General features: G+C 36.7%; 1 protein-coding gene and 1 long non-coding RNA gene across 2 annotated transcripts in view; one reads left to right on the top strand and one right to left on the bottom strand.

Annotated features, from left to right (window-relative positions):
* PLCL1 (phospholipase C like 1 (inactive)) overlaps nucleotides 1-19,533 on the bottom strand; it is a 444,060-nt gene that overhangs the window by 2,804 nt on the left and 421,723 nt on the right. The window lies entirely within an intron of this gene.
* The window catches only part of LOC103100546 (uncharacterized), a 53,601-nt gene that overhangs the window by 11,228 nt on the left and 22,840 nt on the right, over nucleotides 1-19,533 (top strand). The window lies entirely within an intron of this gene.

Raw genomic sequence — 19,533 nt, 5'->3', positions numbered from 1 at the left:
ATATATTTTAATATAAATGCTACTGATTTTAACAATGCTTTTAAAGTGATTTAGATGTTAGTGCACTTTGTGATGAGATAAAATGTCACGATAACTGGGTTTCAATCCCACTTTTTTTGCATATCAGCTGTGTGGACAAGTCAACACTCTGGAACTCAGTTTCCTCATCTGCAAAATGGATATTATTCCTACTCCTGTTTCATGGTGTTTGTTGTAAAGAAAGCCCATTGTAAATAGAAATATACATTGCAAATAGGAACTATTATTCTTATTGAACCATATTTCTTTGAATAAAAATTTTCCCTCCACTCATGGAGTCAAGACCCTTGTATGGGCCCTCATGATTCCTCTTTCAGACTTTTTAATGATTAACTGGCTTCCAGTCTCTTTCCTTCCCACCTTCCCTGCATGCAGCTCACAAACTGATATTCCTACACTATAATTCTGACAATAATGTCACTTCCCCACTCAAGGCCCCTGGCACTCCCGATTGCCTCTAGGATCAACGTCAAACTCTTCAGTTTAATATTTAAAGTCATTCACGATCTGGCTCCAGCCAATCTTTCCAGCCTGCTTCCACGTGACTTCCCTCATCTATTTCAGCTAAACTCTCCTGCTTGCCTTTCCCCAAAGAAGGCATTACCTTCCTTTCCTTTGCACAGGTTATCTGTCCATCATGCACAAGATATCCCCCTTCTCCTTAACTCCATATACATCTCAGCTAAAGCTGTGCCTCTAGACAAGGGCTTTCCTCTTGCTGCCCGATTATTAATGCCCTCCCTCCCCCATACATAGGAAATTGCTGTTTACTTAGTATCCTATATATGCACAAATGTATCTATATATCTATACCTATATGCAAATGGGGCAACTAGGTGGTGCAGTGGATAGAACACTATGTCTAAAGTCAGGAAGATTCCAATTCAAAATCTGATCTCAGACTCTTCCTTAGCTGTGTGACCCTGAGCAAGTCATTTAACTCTGTCTCAGTTTCTTCCTCTATAAAATGAGCTGGAGAAGGAAATGGCAAACCATTCTAGTATCTTTGCCAAGAAAACCCCAAATGGGATCGTTAAGTGTCAGAAATGACTGAACAAAATATGTACACACACATATATTTTGTATTTACTAATGCTGCATTGTTTCCTCCCAATATGACATATGTTACTTGAGTCAAGGACCATTTTCTTTCTTGTTTTTATGCCAGTCTAGTGATAGCAAAAGGGAGACACAATGAATCCTTGTTGAGAAAATGTAGAACTAGAGGAAGAGTGCTCGACTTGAAGATCTGGGTTCATATCCTACCATATACATACTAGCTGTATGACTCCAGACAAATCATTTAGCCTCTCTATGCCTTGGTTTCTTCTTCTGTAAAATGAAGTGACCTCTAAATTCTCTTCTATCTCTAAATCTATGCTCTTCTGAATTAAACTCTGACAGATAGATCCTATAGTTATACCTATTTTATTTACCCAAGTTCACACAGCTAGTTAGTAGCTGAAGCTAGATGTGAATTCAGGTCTTTTTGACTCTAGACACAGTGTTCTAATCACTGCTCTATCAAGCTACCAGATGGACCTTGTCTTGAAAAAACCAAACAAAAAATAGAGGAGTTGTGGGGTACAGAGGAGTAAGATAGGAATGAATTGAATTAAATTCTTCTAGAATGTTTCTTGATAGAAAAACAGATCAGAGCACCTGCCTCAATCATTTTTTATATGCACCTATTCCAAAGTGTTTAAAGAAGACTAACTGTATGGATAATAAGAACATATACTGATTTCAAGCAAAGACATCTTTCTTGCATGAAATGCTGCAAAGTGTGTCCAGCACAAACTTCCCCCTGAATTCTTTAACCAATCAGTTTCCTAAATATGGAAATATGTTCAGAAGAATGGATGATCATCATATTTCAAGTGAATAGTGAAGCACACAAGACACCGCAATCTATATTACACACACATATTTTCTGCCCTACCACCCTGTAAGCATCTAATATTTCTAAAATTTCTTTATTACAAATTAATTGGCCAATGCATCACCAGAATTTTCTCCTGGCCACCAATCAGCAGTATGTACGCTCAAGCACCAGACTGTGCCAGATCTGGTAAACAGAAGTCAGTTTCTCTAGAAAACAATAGTCAATTGGGGAAAACAATTTGTACCAGATCACAAGAACATGACAGCATCACCTCCTGATAACCCAGGAGACAAAATGTCCTTGCTGCATAACATGAGGAGAAAAAAACAGAAAAGGCAGAAGTGAAAAGAGAAGGAAGTAAAGGAAGTCATTCCTAATGATGTGCTACTGAGAATTAAACATGAAACACTCATGCCAGGATTTTAATGCTTTTTTAAAAAATGAGTAATGAAATGTTAGGTTAGATCTCAGTAGCCAGGCCCTTCTCCCTTCTCTACGCCTGCTCCTAATTCCCAATAATAATTCAACTTAAGCAAAATTATGAAACAGTTTTAGGTACCATTTGCTGATCCCAACTTATTCTCCCTTTTCAGTGGTTGCCTCTCTCTTCTCTTGCAACATGAACCCAAAATTATGCTATCCCTGACCCCCCCAAAATGCCATTATAAATATTTGCTCTATATGGAGGGTTCCTTTTTGTTAATGACCTTCTTTGGATACACACCTAATAGTGAGCCAAAAACTATATACATTTTAGTGACTTTGTTTGCAAAATTTCCAATCGCTTTCCAAATGGTTATACCAATTCATAACTCCAGCAAAACATTATTGTGTCTGCTTTTTTCACAACCCATCCTGACATGGGCACTGTACCCCCAGAAACCCAGGGGAACTATTATCAGGGAAACTCCAATGCCCTTGCATCCTTATGACTCTTAACCTAGAAACACCCAATGACCCCACCCAGGGTCCTAACATGTTTACCCTCTTTTATCCTCTAGATTTAAGGTGGACAAAGAAATGAATCCTTATGCCTCCAGGCAGACCCCAGTCAGATGACCACCCCACCCCACCAACTGCCTGAGGGACTAACATTCTGGTCAAGTCCACACCAGGACATAGCATCTAAAGAGTATATAATCCCCAGAACTGATGTCTGGGGGACAGCCTCTCCATCCATGCTGTCCCTATGGAGGAACAGCCTTTCCTTTCATGCTGTCCTCCCAGGGAACTGTTCCCCATCTTGCTGTTCTACCTTGCTATCCCCCTGGCCACTCTCAACATTACTTTCTAAATTAATAAATCATTTTTTTTTTGTTTTAAGCTAAGTTTTGGAGTCATTGCATGCTTGCAAAAGGTATCCTTCCTGAACCCCAAGGGTATCTTTCCATGCCCATAACAATCCAACAATGACTATTTCTGATTTTTTGGTGTCTTTTGTTATATGTAATCCTAAATTCATTCTCACTGCTGTATTCCTATCTTAATATCACCCTGATGCAGTCATCATTCTGGCTATTTCAAAACTTCCTTCTCTTCAAGCTCTTAATTCTATAACCTACCTCCACGAAGAATAACATTACCAAACAAACTAAGGGCATCCTATATGAGCATTCCTATCTCACTCCACTTTTAGTTTTTCAAGACAAGATTTCTCCATCTAGGTAGCTGGGTAGAGCGGTGATTAGAACACTGTCTGGAGTCAAAAAGACCTCAATTCAAATCTAGCCTCAGATACTAACTAGTTAGGTGAACATTGGTAAGTTGTTTTACCTCTGCCTTGGTTTATTCATCTGTGAAATAAGTATAATCATAGGCTCTATCTCCCTGAGTTGCTGTGAGGATTAAAAGATAGTAATTGTAAAGTGCTTAACACAGTGCCTGGCACATAGTAATTGCTACTTAAATTTTAGTTGTTGTGATTAATAGACTCAACCCATTGCTAATCATCATGGAAGCCTAGACCCTTTTCATTTATGACCTGAACTAGTTCACCCTTTCTCCATGTTCCCAGAGATTCCAGGGGCTCACTATCCTAGCTCCAGATTTAGTACTAACACATATGCAACTTTAGCCTCATAGAAGCTCAGAACTCTCAAACTCAGACAATTCAGCAGTCCCAGGTACCCCCAGTATCAGGGATTACAGGTATGTATCACCACACCCAGCCTCTGTGTCTTTCTTTATCTTCCTCCTTGACTAAGTTGAAGTCATCCCCTGTGCCCTTGATCCCTTCCCCTCGGAGGAGATCGCTGGGTTTTTGCCCTATCTGGCACCTACCTTCATGAACTCATTTTCTCTTTATCGCGTGGCCCTTGAAGAAGGAGGAGAGAAAAGGAGAAAGACAGGGGAAAAGGAAAGGGAAGGAGAAGACCTATTTCCATTCCCCCTCAGACTTCAGGATGCAAAAAGTTTGAAGTGACCTCAATAACCATTCTTAGTGGTTAAAGGTTTCAACTCCCTAAAATGTCTGTTTCTTTCTTTGGCCAAATCTAAATAACCTGAATGTTTTTAAGTTATTTGGCTAACTTCATATAACAGTTGGTATGAACTTTATGTGTGAAATTAACTTCTCTGTCTAAAATCCTATAAATCAAAGAATCTTAAGCTGGGTTCATGGACTCTTTGGTCTAAAAATAGGTTTCAGGAGATATATGAACTTGGATAAGAAATTCATTATTCCTTCTAACATTTAAAAATATTTAAAAATATATTAAAATATCCATAGGCTTCACCAAAGTGCCAGAAGATTCCATGACACAAAATGGTTAAGAGCTCCTCTAGAGGTAAACATTTGAGCTTCTACCTTTCTGGAAGTATAAATATTAGGAACAAAGTTTCAAGCCTCTAAAATGCACCTAACAAAGGCTACCCATTTCAAGCTGAACTTTTCTTTCTGTCCCAATCCCCAGACCTCTTACAGGCCCACCTATCAGTTTCTGGTTTCTTAGGCTTCATTTTATTCTTAGATGGGTGAGACATAGCCTGAATCCAATAAAGTATGCACACATTTTCTTGGTCCTCTGCTGATTCTCATCGTTCTACATGGAGCCAAAGGCTTCTGAGTCATAGTTTAGATCCCAGGTATAGGGAAGTTACTTTAGGGATCCCACCTTTAAACAATGACAATACAACACAAATTATTCACAAAATTAGTACTCAAGAATAGACAATTCCCAATACCAGCATCCTCTGAAACTAGTAAAATATCATATTAGACCTAAACGCTGATTAGTTACATTTTTCCAAAATCAAGAAATCAGAATATAGTCATCTTTTGTATATAACTACATATGTTGTTTATTCTCCCAAAACAATTATAGAAAAATGGATGATATATAAGATATTATTTTAGCAACCAAGAAAAACCCATAGAAATTTAAATACTATGTTTGGTCCCAGAGAAGACTTGAGAATATACACTTCATCTAATTCCCCCCTTTGAAGAGATGAGGAACTACGAGTGTCAAATACTATATTATCAAATATAATTAATAGGCTTGGCTTAAATGCTATTTTTTTCCTATTTTAAAAAATCTTTTGTACAAAGTGTGGCTCACTAGGTAGAGAAAGGGATGATTTAGAAGTGAAAGTAATATAAAATCAAGATAAATCAATAAAAATAAGATTTTTCCAAATAAATTTATTCATTGAATATGATAAGAATGCAAAAGAATATGTTTAACATATACATGCCTGAGAGGAAAGTGGAAATTGAACTAGACTGATATGGAGATGTTATATTTAAAATAGTTGATGTTGTAAACTGTGGCAATTAAAAGAGTTGGGGTCATAAACTGTAGTGAGTAACATAGTGGAAGATATAAATTATGCTAGATATAAGAGTGGGTGAGTAGATTTGACCGCAGAAAATATGTTTTACTACAGTGTCTTGGTTTTTAAATCAAATATAATGTGGTTGCCAGGGAAATATTCCCAATTATACAAATACCCAAGTCAACTGGGTTTTATAGAGATTTTAATTAATACAAATGTGGAATTAAAGGAAAGAGAGAAAGAGAGAAAAAGGAAATAAGTATGAAGGGCCTTAAGCCAACATGGCCTAGACCTGAGTCTTAAGAGAGAGAGATCAGTCTGTCAGTCTTTTATCACGCACCACAAGGTCTGTCTAAGCAAGGATTCTAGTGACACCAGGCCAGCTCCATCTCAGCTGACTTCACCAGAGAGAGTTCCAGCCAGAGTCCTCCTCAAAGAGAGATCCAGCCAGAGACTGTTTCAAAGGGCCTCTCTCCAGAGCCTCCAGAGGGACAGAGTCCCCTCAGAGGAGCTCCAGCGAGACCTCCTTAGAGATTGTCCTCCAAGAGCTTCCCTTCTCCAGAGCCTCTCTCAAGAGATTCTTCCCAAGCGATTCTCATAAGAGCTTCCTCCAAAAGGATTCTCCTCAAGCGATCCTCATCCGCCTCATAAGAGATTTCTCCAAAAGGATTGTCCTTCAAGAGATTCTGCTTTTTCTTATATAGGGGGTTTTCTCCTATGTCACTTCCCCTAAGTCCTTACATCTACCAATCACTGTAGACGTTTTCCAAAGGACAACCCATTCTAAAAACACTGTTGGGTTGACTTTATCCCTTTAGTAAGTTTGAATCAGAAAAAACACTGCTGGGTCATCTATTTCCCTCAGTATATCTGAACCAGAGAAAACACAGCTGAGTCGACTAATCTCCTCAAGAGAAAACCTCTGAATAAGTTTTCACCTCTTTGCTCCTGGCAAGTTTACAAGTTGCCCGACCTTTATAGGTACCTAGCATCCCATTGTATCAATTCTAAAAACAGTCATGGCTCAAAGAACTCCCTGCCTCATCATAAGCATGGGTCCAAGTACTTTCATTGTTTAGCAAGGAGTTTTCTCCCCTAAAGCAGTCTTAAGTATGGGTGGAGTAGAGGTCCTCCCATTTCTGATCCTGGTGAGTTCTTACATCAAAATGGGGAATGTTCCTGGTAGGAAATTTGTTCCAATGGAGGATTCCTCAATGTAGAAATTTTTAACATTCACAAGTCTGAGAAATTTCAAGACTTACAATCCCCCCTGATGATCATTGGGAGACTAGTCTCCCCATTGATCATTTAACATAATCAATTTGTAATCCTAAATGCACTTCTAACTATAGATATACACGATATTCAAATTTCTAAGAGGAATTAGAATAGTGAGGGAGGAAATAGAAAAGAAAAGAAAGCAAAACCAATGTTTTGCTAGGCGCATTGACAGAAAGCCAAATTAGGGGCAGTCCCTTTTGGCATAAATGTGTACAATTACAATAAATGTTCAATCAAAGTTCAGTTCAATCAATCATATCCAAAGTTGTTGTCCAGCCTTTGGCATCGTTATGAAATCTCTCTGCAGATGACTTTGAATAATTCTCAAAAAGTCTTTTAAGATCAAAGAAATAAATCTTCTCTCTTTCTATTTCTCATTCAAATAATAAATACTTTGCATTTTGACACTATTTTTCCCTAAGAAGCAAATGCATAGACAATGAAACCTTGATATGCCTGAGACTTTCAATTTCTGGCTAACTACTGAATACTGAATAAATACTGAACACAACCTAAAGGGTTAATTTGTATAAATGTTCTTGAAACTCTAAACATCCAAATAGAACTCATCATCTTGAATCCTAAACTCAGCTTTTTTCCATGTAACTATTTCTATTGAGAATCGTCCTATAATGACCTACAACTATAGAATCTATGCTTAGGACTTTTCTTTTAATTTCTATTTCCAATCAGTTCCCAAGTCTTGTCAATTCTTTTATTTCCTTGACACCTAAACCCTTCTCTTCAATAACAGCTACTGCCCCAATTAGGTCCCATCCCTTCTAATAAACTAAGATGTGCTCTTTAGGAATGTGATAGAGAGGATTCTTACCATTAAAATGTAAGTTTCTTGAAGGCAGGAACTGTTTTTGCTTTTTCTCAGCACAATGCTTGACACATATGGATTGATTAATTGGTTGACATAAGTTCTACAAAGCTCCTGACATGCTTTTTGACTCAAAGATTTTATTTGTACTCTTATAGAATATATTCTAGAAGTTGTCTCTTTACCCATTGGATTACTATAATAGTAATAATAATTACTAGCATCTCTCTGAAGTTTGGAAAGTAATTTACAAATATCTCATTTATATTCCCAATAGTAGTAGTAGTAGTAGTCTCTCAGTAACCAAGGATGACGATTGTCTTTGTGCGTTGGGAGATAGACACTATTATTATCTCCATTTTACAAAGGGAAAACTGGTGGTGAAAACAAAGGTTAAGTGATTTGTCCAGAGTAACACAGTAATAAATATCCAAGATCCTATTACAAGAAAAGTCTTCCTGACTCTAGATGTAAGCACTCTATCCACTGTACTATCTAGCTATCTCTTTATTACTGATGCCCAAAGGAGTTGCTCTCTTACTGTACTTAGTTTAGAGGGATGAAATAAAGGCATTGTGACAGGGCATTGGTCTGTTGGGGTAGGAGTGGGATAGTGGAGAAAGAAAGATACTTCCTCCTTATGGAAACCACTGTCTCTGTTTTTAGATCTGAAGTCCTCCTGAGGGTTAGAGAGTCCTCCCAGGGACTTCCACAGATTCTCTAGAGGATAAATTGCCCTCCTCCCTTTTGTGACTTCCCCCATAGTACAACTGTCCTCTGAAACTTTACCAAACCCCAGCCAACAACAGAATTTGCCCCAGGCCCAATTTTTGCTGGTTATAGCCTTAATTTACTAATTCCAGCTGGCTGCCTCCCCATCCTTGGAATGTACTCCTTTCTCAGCTCCACTTTTTAAAATTATTCTCTTCCTACAATAAAGAAAGAGAGAGAGAGAGAGAGAGAGAGAGAGAGAGAGAGAGAGAGAGAGAGAGAGAGAGAGAGAGAGAGAGAGAGAGAAAAGAAGGAACGGTCACAGGAATCAGGAGTCCTTTTGTATGTTCTGTCCTGGCCAAGTTATTTAACATTTCTTCTATAAGACGTATCTTGATCACCCCACCTAAAAATATTCTCTCTCTCCTCAATGTCTTTAAAGGCCTTTATCTAAGTCTTTTTTGACTCCAATGTACCCAACCACTTCCTGAAAAATACACATTCTCTTAGATCAATGACTATTTTAAAAATTCCTTGTATTCCCAGCATCTAGCAAATATGCTTTGCAGAGGCTAGAGACTTCATAAATGGTTGTTTTAAAAGCCTAATTGGTTTCTCTATATCCTCAAATCCACTAATCCATCATTCCCAGATGAATCTTGCTGGTACTGAGCTCTGATCACATCCTTGTAGTGCTTAAAAACCTTCAGAAACTCACTTAATAAAATCCAAATTCCTCTTTGTCATCTAAATTCCTTCATAGGGCAGCTAGATGGTACAGCAGATAGGAAGAGAGGCCAAGCATCAGGAAGACCTCAGTTCAAATCTAACCATGGAAACTTACAAGCTATGTGATCCTGGGCAAGTCTCTTTGCCTCAGTTTCCCCAACTATAAAATTGGGAAAATAATAGCAATTGTATATCAGAATTGTTATGAGGATGGAATACTATATTTATAAAGTGCTTAGCATGTTGCCCAACACATATATATTAGCTCTTATAATTATTATTATTAGTCTGAGTCTCTTACCTGCCTTTCTAGTATCTTTTCTTTCTCATGCTATTTTCATGTCTCTTTTAACTCCTACCAAAAATATCTACTCCAGACCCTCTGAAAAAGCATTTTATATTTTACCATGTCTGTGCTTTTGGTGATTTGTTCAGCTGAACGGTTGTGGAATTCCTGTTCCTACCTTTCAACCCTACCTGTTAAAATTCTATCCATGTTTCAAAGCTCAGGCTAAATGTCAACTCCTGGGGGCAGCTGGGTGGCTTAGTGGTTTGAGAGCCAGGCCTAGAGATGGGGGGGGGGGGGTCCTAGGTTCAAATGTGGCCTCAGATACTTCCCAGCTGGGTGACCCTGGGCAAGTCACTTAACCCCCATTGCCTAGCCCTTACCACTCTTCTGCCTTGGAACCAATACACAGTATGGATTCCAAGACAGAAGGTAAGGGTTTAAAAAAAAAATAAATGTCAGTTACTCCATGAAATCCCTCTGCTCCAGAGTCAGATGCTCCTTCCTCTTCTCAAAAGTTTCCATGGCACTCTGTGCCTCTCTTTCCTTATTTATCATGTTTATCGAATCAAAAACTTCAAGCTAGAAGGAATCTCAAAGGTCATCAAGTACGAACCCTTTATTTTACAGAAAAAGAAACTGAGGCTGAGAGCCATTAACTATCCTTGTCCAAGGAATAATAAATGGCTGTGGCAAGATTTGAATTTAGGTTTTCTTGGCTCAAAGTCCAGTGCTCTCTCCTCTGTTCCCCATCCAGACCAATTCAATTCAATACACACTTATTAAGTACCTGCTATGTGCAACACTCTAAGCTAGATGCAGAGGATACAAAGATAAAACTAATAATGTCCCTGCTCTGGATACTTTACAGATCTGAATGAGAAAGAAATGGGGAGGGGGGATGGGTTGGAAAATAGGAGTGGTTAGAATTTGTGAAATTACTAATACTTCAAAAATGTGTGATTTCTTTAGTATTGTGGGCACTCCTTCCACAAAATAGAATACAACTTTCCCCATTAACCAGCCCTCAAAACTTAGTAAATGGCCTTTCATGAGATTCTAAGACTAGAAATGTGTCACCCTGCCTCCAATAAGGAGATGAGCCTGTGAGAACTTGGCCAGGCTGACTCTCAAACAACTAACACATGGTTCTGTCTTTAGGTTCTCTACAGCTTATCAGAGCTCATGAGAGGCTTTGAAAACCCAGGGCCAGCCCCATACCACAATGAACCATAAGAATGTCCTACTATTAATATGTTACATTTAAATATTATTTTACAAGGTATTTGCTTCACAACACTCCTATGAGGTGGGTAATAAAAGAATTTTTGTCTCCATTTTACAGATAAAGAAATTGAGTTTCAGAAATGTTAAACAACTTGGCCAGGACAGAACATACAAATGGACTCCTGATTCCTGTGACCTTTCCTTCTTTTTTTAGTCTCTCTTTCTCTTTCTCTCTCTCTTCCTTTCTTCTTTATCTCTTTCTCCCTCTCTCTCTCCCTCCCATTCATTTATTTACAGCAAGATGGCACAGTAGAAAAAGTCTAGAAAATGTGAATTCAAATCTAGTCTCAGACACTTTCTAGCTGTGTGATCCTAAGCAAGTCATTAAACCTCTATTTTCCTCAGTTTCCTCAACTATAAAATGAACATAATAATAGCACCTACCTCCCAGTATTGTGAGAATCAAATTTTAAAATAATTGCAAGGTGCTTTAGCACATGTCCCAGCATATAGTAAGTGCTGTATGCATGCTAGTTATTATTATTGCCTCCAAAGTTGGGTCACAGGGATTTCTTGCTTCCCACATACTGTGACAACCTGGTTTGGAAATTTTCACTAAGAAACTCAAACAAGGTACATATTTTTCCACTGATGGCATTGGTGGTAGATTCCACTTTCCTTGGCCCATGGCAACTTACCAGAGGGACAGGATGGAAATCACAAATCACTTGCGCACTTAAAAAAATAAATAACCTTCCCCAGGCAGTAGAGCAGGAATTCACAGTCATATACAGAGGACTGAAATTTTTTAAAAAATCATTCTTCATGCTGATTTGGATATTTTCAATAGAGAATCTCAGAATATGTTAATACCCCTTCCAAAGGGCTTGTTTCCATAACTATCATATCAGGATAACTACAGTGTTCTGTGTAAAGCACCAAAGTGTTGCTCTTTTCTGGAAAAATTTTAAACATCTGTTTCATTTGAGCAAGATGAAAAAGCAAAAGTGATCTGGAATCATCTGTCACCCCCAAAGTTAATAGCAAACATTATCCTTTGCAACAAGCCTGTCATCCTTCTGAAGATACCATAAGCAGTGTTTCTGTGAGCATGCTCTGTTTGGGAAGCCATCTGCTCACTTTGGAAAGATGACTACAAGCATAATCCACTTATAGAAAATGCCATCCGAATTGCTTCAACACCAGTGAGCTAGAGACGGGGGAAATGGCCAAGCTCAACTTCTAAAATATGATTAAATCGAAATAAACATTATGAGTTTGTCTGCATATTGATTCAGGTGCTCAGAACAATTTCCTTACCTCCTATTGACAAAAGAACCTTTTTATAAACCAAAATGTCACCTTTTGTTTATTCTCGGAGCTATTCTCTGCTTTTTTTCTGAACTAAAATATATGTTTGTGAAGAGGGGGGTGGGAAAACATCTATATTCATATATCAATCTCCATACATATATATCAGGATCTACATAAGAACCATTCATTTTTGAACCAAAATAAATCATATTTTGTTGATTCTCACAGCACTCACACTTTTTTTCTTCTACTGATACATCTATACACACAGATACTTGCATGTACATTCATATGCCTACCTCGTACATATATTTTATGTAAAATATATATATGATATATAAGAACTATTGTATGAACTAAAACAAATAATCTCTTGTTGATTTTCCATTACCTCTGCCTTTTGTGTTAGATATAAATATGGATATATGCATATACATTTATATTTAACAAATATTTTCACAAATATATATGTGAAATATATATATAAATATATATGCTCCTGCTCTATTCAAATCTGTGATTTCATTTAGAGATGTCCTGCTGAGGGCACTGAATTTATGAATTAAATGGACATCAGTAGAGGTTCCATAACTAATTTGCGATCTGAAAAGGTTCCCTGGGACATTGAGAGCTTAAGTGAGTTACCCAGGGTCACCCAGCTAGGTATGTGAGAGAGAAGACTTGAATAAAAAACTTTCTGACTCTGAGTATTTCTCCATCTTTTCCAAGTGCTTCTTATTAAGGGCATAGAATCCAAAAGTTGGAATGGACCCCAGATGTCATCTAATATGAGTCTTGCTCAGTGTGCTAAGAAATAACATCAAATTAAACAAAGTGATAAAGGTAAAAGGAATGAATTACTTTTCAAATTAAATTTCAATAAGTAAAATATAAATTTTTATAAACACAAAAAATACTTTGAAACCATTTAGCAGTATGGTATTATGGAAAGAGGACTGGTTGTGGAGTCAAAGGTCAAGAGTTCAAGTCCTGTCTGACTGTTACCTACAAGTGACCTTGGACATCACTTGACAACCTCCTTAAGTTTCAGTTTTCCCATCTTGTAAATTAAGGTTTATGTCAAATGGCCTCTGATGTCTCTCCTAGACCAAAATCTATACTTCTAGGATCAATACTCTTATGTGAATTTTCCCTGAATAACAATTGACCCTGAAAATTTGAGTTTATATAACTGTCATGCCATACATGTGCCAAAATGATGAAAGAAAATCTAGATAATTTCCTTAACCCAACTAAAGCAATATAAAATTGGAATTGTTAACAACCCTAGAAAGACGCTTTTCAAATGCACTTCAATCTCTTGGCAGTTATTTAGTCATTCCAAATATATTACTGATGGCAACTATCAGTAATTCATGTTAGAAAAAGTTAATGCTCCAATTGACTCCTTACAATCACTATAAAGACTGAATGCGTCAAAACAAAAGAAACCATTTACAGTAACTGTGGGTAGCTAGAATCATTGTTTACAACATGCTCTGTATTTGAGAAGGTAAGAGTTCTAATAATAAGACTAAAAAGTCCAGACATTTCTTTTTACCAAAAAAAAAAAAAGGAAGGAGATATTAGCCAGCATCCAAGTCCATAATACTTCCAAATAAATTGAAATCTGTCCTTTGAAGACATTTTATGGTCTGCCCCTGGTGAAATACCCAGTTAACTCTCTCCTTCCTTTCCCTTCCCCTGTTAGAGAAAGCATCATCTGACAAAAAAGATATGTGTGTGTGTATGTGTGTGTGTGTGTGTGTGTATTTTTTAATATATAATTGTGTCTTACTTATTTCTATTTATCAGTTCCTTCTCTGGAGGTGGGCATATACAAGTCATTCTTCATATGCTGATTTCATTCTTCATGAGTTCATGGAGGTTTTTCCATATTTTTCCAGAATTGACCTGTTCATCATTTCTTATAGCATAGTAGTATTCCATCACAATCATATGCCACAACTTGTTTAGCCATTCTCCAATTAATGAGTATCCTTTCAATTTCCAATTCTTTGCCAGCACAAAGAGAGCTGCTATAAATATTTTAGAATATGTAGGCTCTTTTCTTTTTCCCTAATCATCTTGGGAAACAAACCTAATAGTAGTGTTGTGGTGTCAAAAGATATATACAGCTTTATAACTCTTTGAGCATAATTCCAGTTTGCACTCCAAAATGGTTGAATCAGTTCACAGTTCCAACAGTGTATTAGTGTCGCCATTTTTCTGTGTCCTTTCCAACATTTGTCATTTTACCCTTTACTCTAAATTTTCTCTAAAATTTTCCATTTTGGTCAACCTGATAAGTGTGAGATGATATCTCAGAGTTGTTTCAGTTTGCATTTCTCTAATCAATAATGATTTGGAACATATTTTCATATAGTCTGTATAGCCTTGATTTCTTCATCCAAAAATTATCTATTCATATCTTTTGACCATTTGTCAACTGTAATGATTAAAACTCTCTGGTTCAGGCTAAGAAGCAGAAAAGTAGACCACTGGAACAAGACAGAAATATAATAAACAGTTCTAAAAATTATGATAATTTTGGGTTTAACAAAAGTAAATGTCCAAGTTTTTGGAATAAAAATTCACTATTTGGTAAAAATTATTGGGAAAAATGTACAATAGTCTAGTAGAAAGTAGACATACACTAATCTTATATCATTTACCAAGATAAGATCAAAATGGATACATGACCTAGGCATAAAGGGAGATATCATAAGCAAATTAGAAGAATTGGAAACATATCTATCAGATTTATGATAGAATAATTTATGAATAAACAAGGCATGGCATTGAGAGATGTAAAATGAATAATTTCGAACCCAGGTCCTCCAGACTCCAAGCTTGATGCCTCTATCTACCATGCTACCTTTAGATAATTTTGAATACATTAAATTGAAAAGTTTTTGTACTAATAAACTCATGTAGTCAAGATTAGAACAAAGGCAGTAAGTTGGGTTAAAATTTCAAAGACAATTTGCTAAATAGAAGTCTTTTACCTAAAATACATATTTGGTCAACTATATAAGAATATGAGCCATTTTCCAATTGATAAATAGTCAAAAGATATGAACACAATCACCCTAGTGCAAAAATCAACAACATGGAAATAGGTTTTGATCAAGGACACATGTAAAACCCAGTGGAATTGTGTCAGCTATGGGAGGGGGTGGGTGGAGGGAAGGGAAAGAAAATGACCCTTGTAACCAGAGGAAAATGTTCCAAATTGACTAATTAAATAAAGCTTAAAAAGATAAAAAAATACAAACACAGATGTATTCTTAATACTGAGTTAAATTTCACTTAAACTTGAGTCATTAGCAATACCTGGATCAAAGGGACAATTTCATAGAAACTGCTAACCCCAACTATGCCCTGAAGTATTTTTCTTCTTAATGCTACAACTGCTGTTAAATGAAATGTTTGTCTTCTTATTAAGGTTTACAATGAGGAAGAAGCCTCCATCCATAGTTGTTGATTAATGACTTCCCCTTAGTGAAGTGAACACTTTAAGGGTCCCATATTTAGAAAGGTATTTCTATTGCTTCACAGAATATTCTTCTGAGCTTCCTAAATTATTTTTCTTTCTACCATTAAAATCTAAGGTTCTTTCTCTAAACATGGAACTTCCTTAATATTTCCAAATTAAGATTCAAGCCATATACCACATCAAATTATAAGATGTGCTTATAAAATAAAGACTTAATTTGACTTTCTATTAGTTGACGGGTGACAAAGAGAAGCATGCATAACCTCAACTAGAAGTTCACAGAAATAATATCCTTTTCTCTAAGACACACATTTCCACAGCACAGTTGCTGTTGTCTTTAGAAAACACGCAGTTAAATCCAACACTCAAGCTGTTGCAACTTTCCCCCTAAATGTCAACTGCCATCATTTTAGAACCTTTTAAATTTTTTTGAAAATTTTATTTAATTAATTAATTTAGAGTATTTTCCCATGGTTACAAGATTCATGTTCTTTCCCAGTTCTCCCCCAATTCCCCTCCCATAGCCAACATGCAATTCCTCTGGGTTTCACATGTGTCACTGATCAAGATGTGGGACCTTTTCTAGATCAACTTTGTAAATAATTTTTCAAAATTCTGTATATATAAATCCTCTGCATGGCACAGCTTTTATAATAGTTCCACTCACATTTACTAAGAGCATCCCTATGACTCCTAATCAATCTTCATAGAATTCCTACTTTTCATCATGTCACAATATAAGCATACTGTATATTCAGAATTCCACAGCTAGAGTTCATAGGTGTTTTCCAAAAAAACTTTCAATTTCATCCTCTATATAATGAGAGCCCTAGTCTTCCACAGTCCCTCCCAGCTCCAAATCTGTTCCCTGTGAAAAATTGAAATAATTAGAACAAAAGGAAAAGTATATTAAATTGCTTAGGAGCAATTTAAGTAACCGATACCTGATTTCTTTTGTGTGCATAAGAAAATTCTTAATCTTAAAATTGTTTTCATAAATGATTTTCCTAAAAAGTATATGTTGAAATATAAGAGAACTGATGTGTCATTTACAAATTTTTAATCCCAAAATTAATTCGGTTGGCAACTAAGGCAAAGTAGTATCAAGAAACATTTTCAAGTGCTCTAAACTTTACAAAGGAATTACCCCAGTGATATTGTGGAGCAGGTAGTGGAACTATTCCCACTCCCACTTCAGATGGGAAAATTCAGGGAAATTAAATGTTTTACTGAAGGTCAACAAGTGGTAGGGCCAGGACTTAATGTGGGTCTTCTGATTTCAAGAGCACTTATATCACTCTTATTGTTCAGTAGTTTCAGTCATTTCTGACTCTGTGTGACCCTGTTTGGGACTTTCTTGGCAAAGATACTGCAGTAGTTTTCCATTTCTCTCTCTAGCTCCATTCTTACAGATCCAGAAACTGACGCAAACAAATTAACAGTGACTTGCCCAGGGTCATAGTTAGGAACTGTCTAAGGCCAAATTTGAACTCAAGCATGAGTTTAAGATGAATCTTCCTGACTTCAGGCCCAGCTCTCTATAATATCACCTGGAGCAAATTGGTACAGGCTTGCAAAGAAAGTAAAGAGAAAGAAGCAGAAATAATAATAATTAAAAAAAAGCCTAACCACAACCTGCTCAGCATCAAACTCTGGGTGGTATGCATACCAAAAAAGACAACACACTTCAAACAATCAATCAAAAACATTTATTAAGCATCTAGTATGTGCTAAACACTTTAAATTTGAAACTTCATGATAATTATAAAAGAGCAAATAACTTTTTCATTTTAGTAATATATTCTCCTTTGATTAAAGTCAAAAGAAAGGTGAATTTAATTTTTTATCTATGTGTCAGTTTCTTCCATCTACCTCATTATGTCAAAAAAAAGTCTCAAGTCAAGTCAAATCAACAAGCACTTATTGAAATTACTATATGCTAGATACTGGATATGATGAAGGGCAAAACAGTCCCTATTCTCAAACACATTCTAGTGCGAGAGACAAAATTCAAACAACTATAGACATACAAGATATTTGTAGGGTAAATGAAGGAAAAATCAGAGAGAAAGCACTAGTATTGAGGGGGTCTAGGAAAAGGTTCTTGGAGGTTGGATTTTAGCTGAGACTTAGTGAAAGTCAGAGAGGCCAGAAGCAGAGGTGAGGAGAGAAAGCATTGTAGAAACAGGGGCTAGCCAGTGAAAACACATGGAGTTGAGGAGTATCATTTGGAAAGAAAGAGAAAGCCAGCATCTCTGGATGACTGCCATTCAGATATTTTTTAGTCCTGTACAACTCTTTATGAACCCCCTTTTTCAGGTTTTCTTGGCAAAAATATTGGACAATTTTCCATTTCCTCTCTAGATAATTTGACAGGTGAGGAAACAGAAACAAACTGGGTTAAGTGACTTGCCTAGAGTCACACAGCTATTAAGTATCTGATGCTAGATTTGAACTTAGGAAGATGAGTTTTCCTGACTCTGGGCCAGGCAGCTCTATCCACCGTGCCACCTAGCTTTATGGAGTTGAGAGAAGAACTTTATGCAAATTCTTCAGTCAGATCCTATTTGCCCTTCATTTAAAAAAAAAAAGATAATAATTTGTTAAGTAAGAATTTGTAAATCAGGGCCATAAACAGAATTCCATTTAGAAGGAACATAAAGGAGGCCAATTGTCACTGGATTATAGAGTAGGTAAAGGAGAAAAAAGTTTACAAACTGGAAAGGTAGGAAATTAAGTTGTAAAAGCTAAATAGGATTTTTCTATTTGATCAGTAATAAGGAATCGCTGGGGCAAATTAAGTAGGGGTGGAGAGGTAAAAAGTTATATCTGGGCTTTAGGAAGGTTACTCTGGCAGCTGTATGGATGGAAGCCTGGAGTAGGGAGAGATTTGTAGCAGGGAGAATTATCAGACTTTTAAAATAGTTCAGGCTTGAGGTGATGAGGTGACATTAGGTTCTTAAGACTTTACCAGCAAAGCATTAGTTCTAGCAGGGCTAGCAAGATGGAAAGGCTTCAATTACAGATGACGTGATATAACCTGAGCGCCTTTGGCCCAATGACAAGCTTAGCTAAAGATGGAAAGGTCTATCACAGGAGTTGTGCCATCACTCGTGGAGGGTCATCTAGTACCCACGCTGATTAAAGCATGGGGGCCCAGAAGAAGGTTTCAGAGTAATTTATCTGATTTCACTGCAGAGATTCCTATCAAACAACATCGTCATGGTCTGACATCTTTGACTGATGTCATGAGGTCTTAACCATCTTTTTTAATTTAAGGGAAAACAGGACCTGATTGATAAATTTGCTAAAAGTTCTTCTCTATCCTGAATGTTGTGACCAGTCATTCTTCATTCTCAACCTATGTCATTCGCACGAACATATGGATGAAACAGTTAGCCATGAGCATACTTTGCACAGGACTCAGAGAAGACTGGTTATAACTTTCCTCTATTAATCGTATGTAAACTCATCAAGAGAAAAAAGTAAAAAGTAGACTAAATTTATTTAAAGCCTCAACTTATAAGGATATCGTTCTGATTTTTATCCCATCTTTAATTTAGTATGTTCAATTTTCTTCAGGGTGTTCACATTTCTTTTAGAAAAGTGAATTATTCAGTAAATAGATAATCTTTGAAGTATCATTTTTAACCAAGAAAATAAAACTAAATCCTAAACATAAAAATACCAAATAGGTATTTTGTGTGTCTATGATAAGAATGGTTGTAATGCTAAGAATTATCATCTTGCCCACCAGGTGGCTCCCATGTGTTGGGTTTGGGTGTGCGTATGTATGGGTAAAACATAAATATACACACACACACATATATAAACACCCCACCAAAAATCATATAATCATAAGACTAGATGATCTCTCAAACCATTCCAACCCCAGTATCCTATAACTCTACCACAAGAGGACACAATAGATTGTCCTGTTTAGGTAGACCTTTACCTGG

This window comes from Monodelphis domestica, chromosome 4 (assembly GCF_027887165.1).
Source record: "Monodelphis domestica isolate mMonDom1 chromosome 4, mMonDom1.pri, whole genome shotgun sequence".
NCBI classification, from domain to species: domain Eukaryota; kingdom Metazoa; phylum Chordata; class Mammalia; order Didelphimorphia; family Didelphidae; genus Monodelphis; species Monodelphis domestica.
This window is presented reverse-complemented; position numbering and strand designations above follow the sequence as displayed.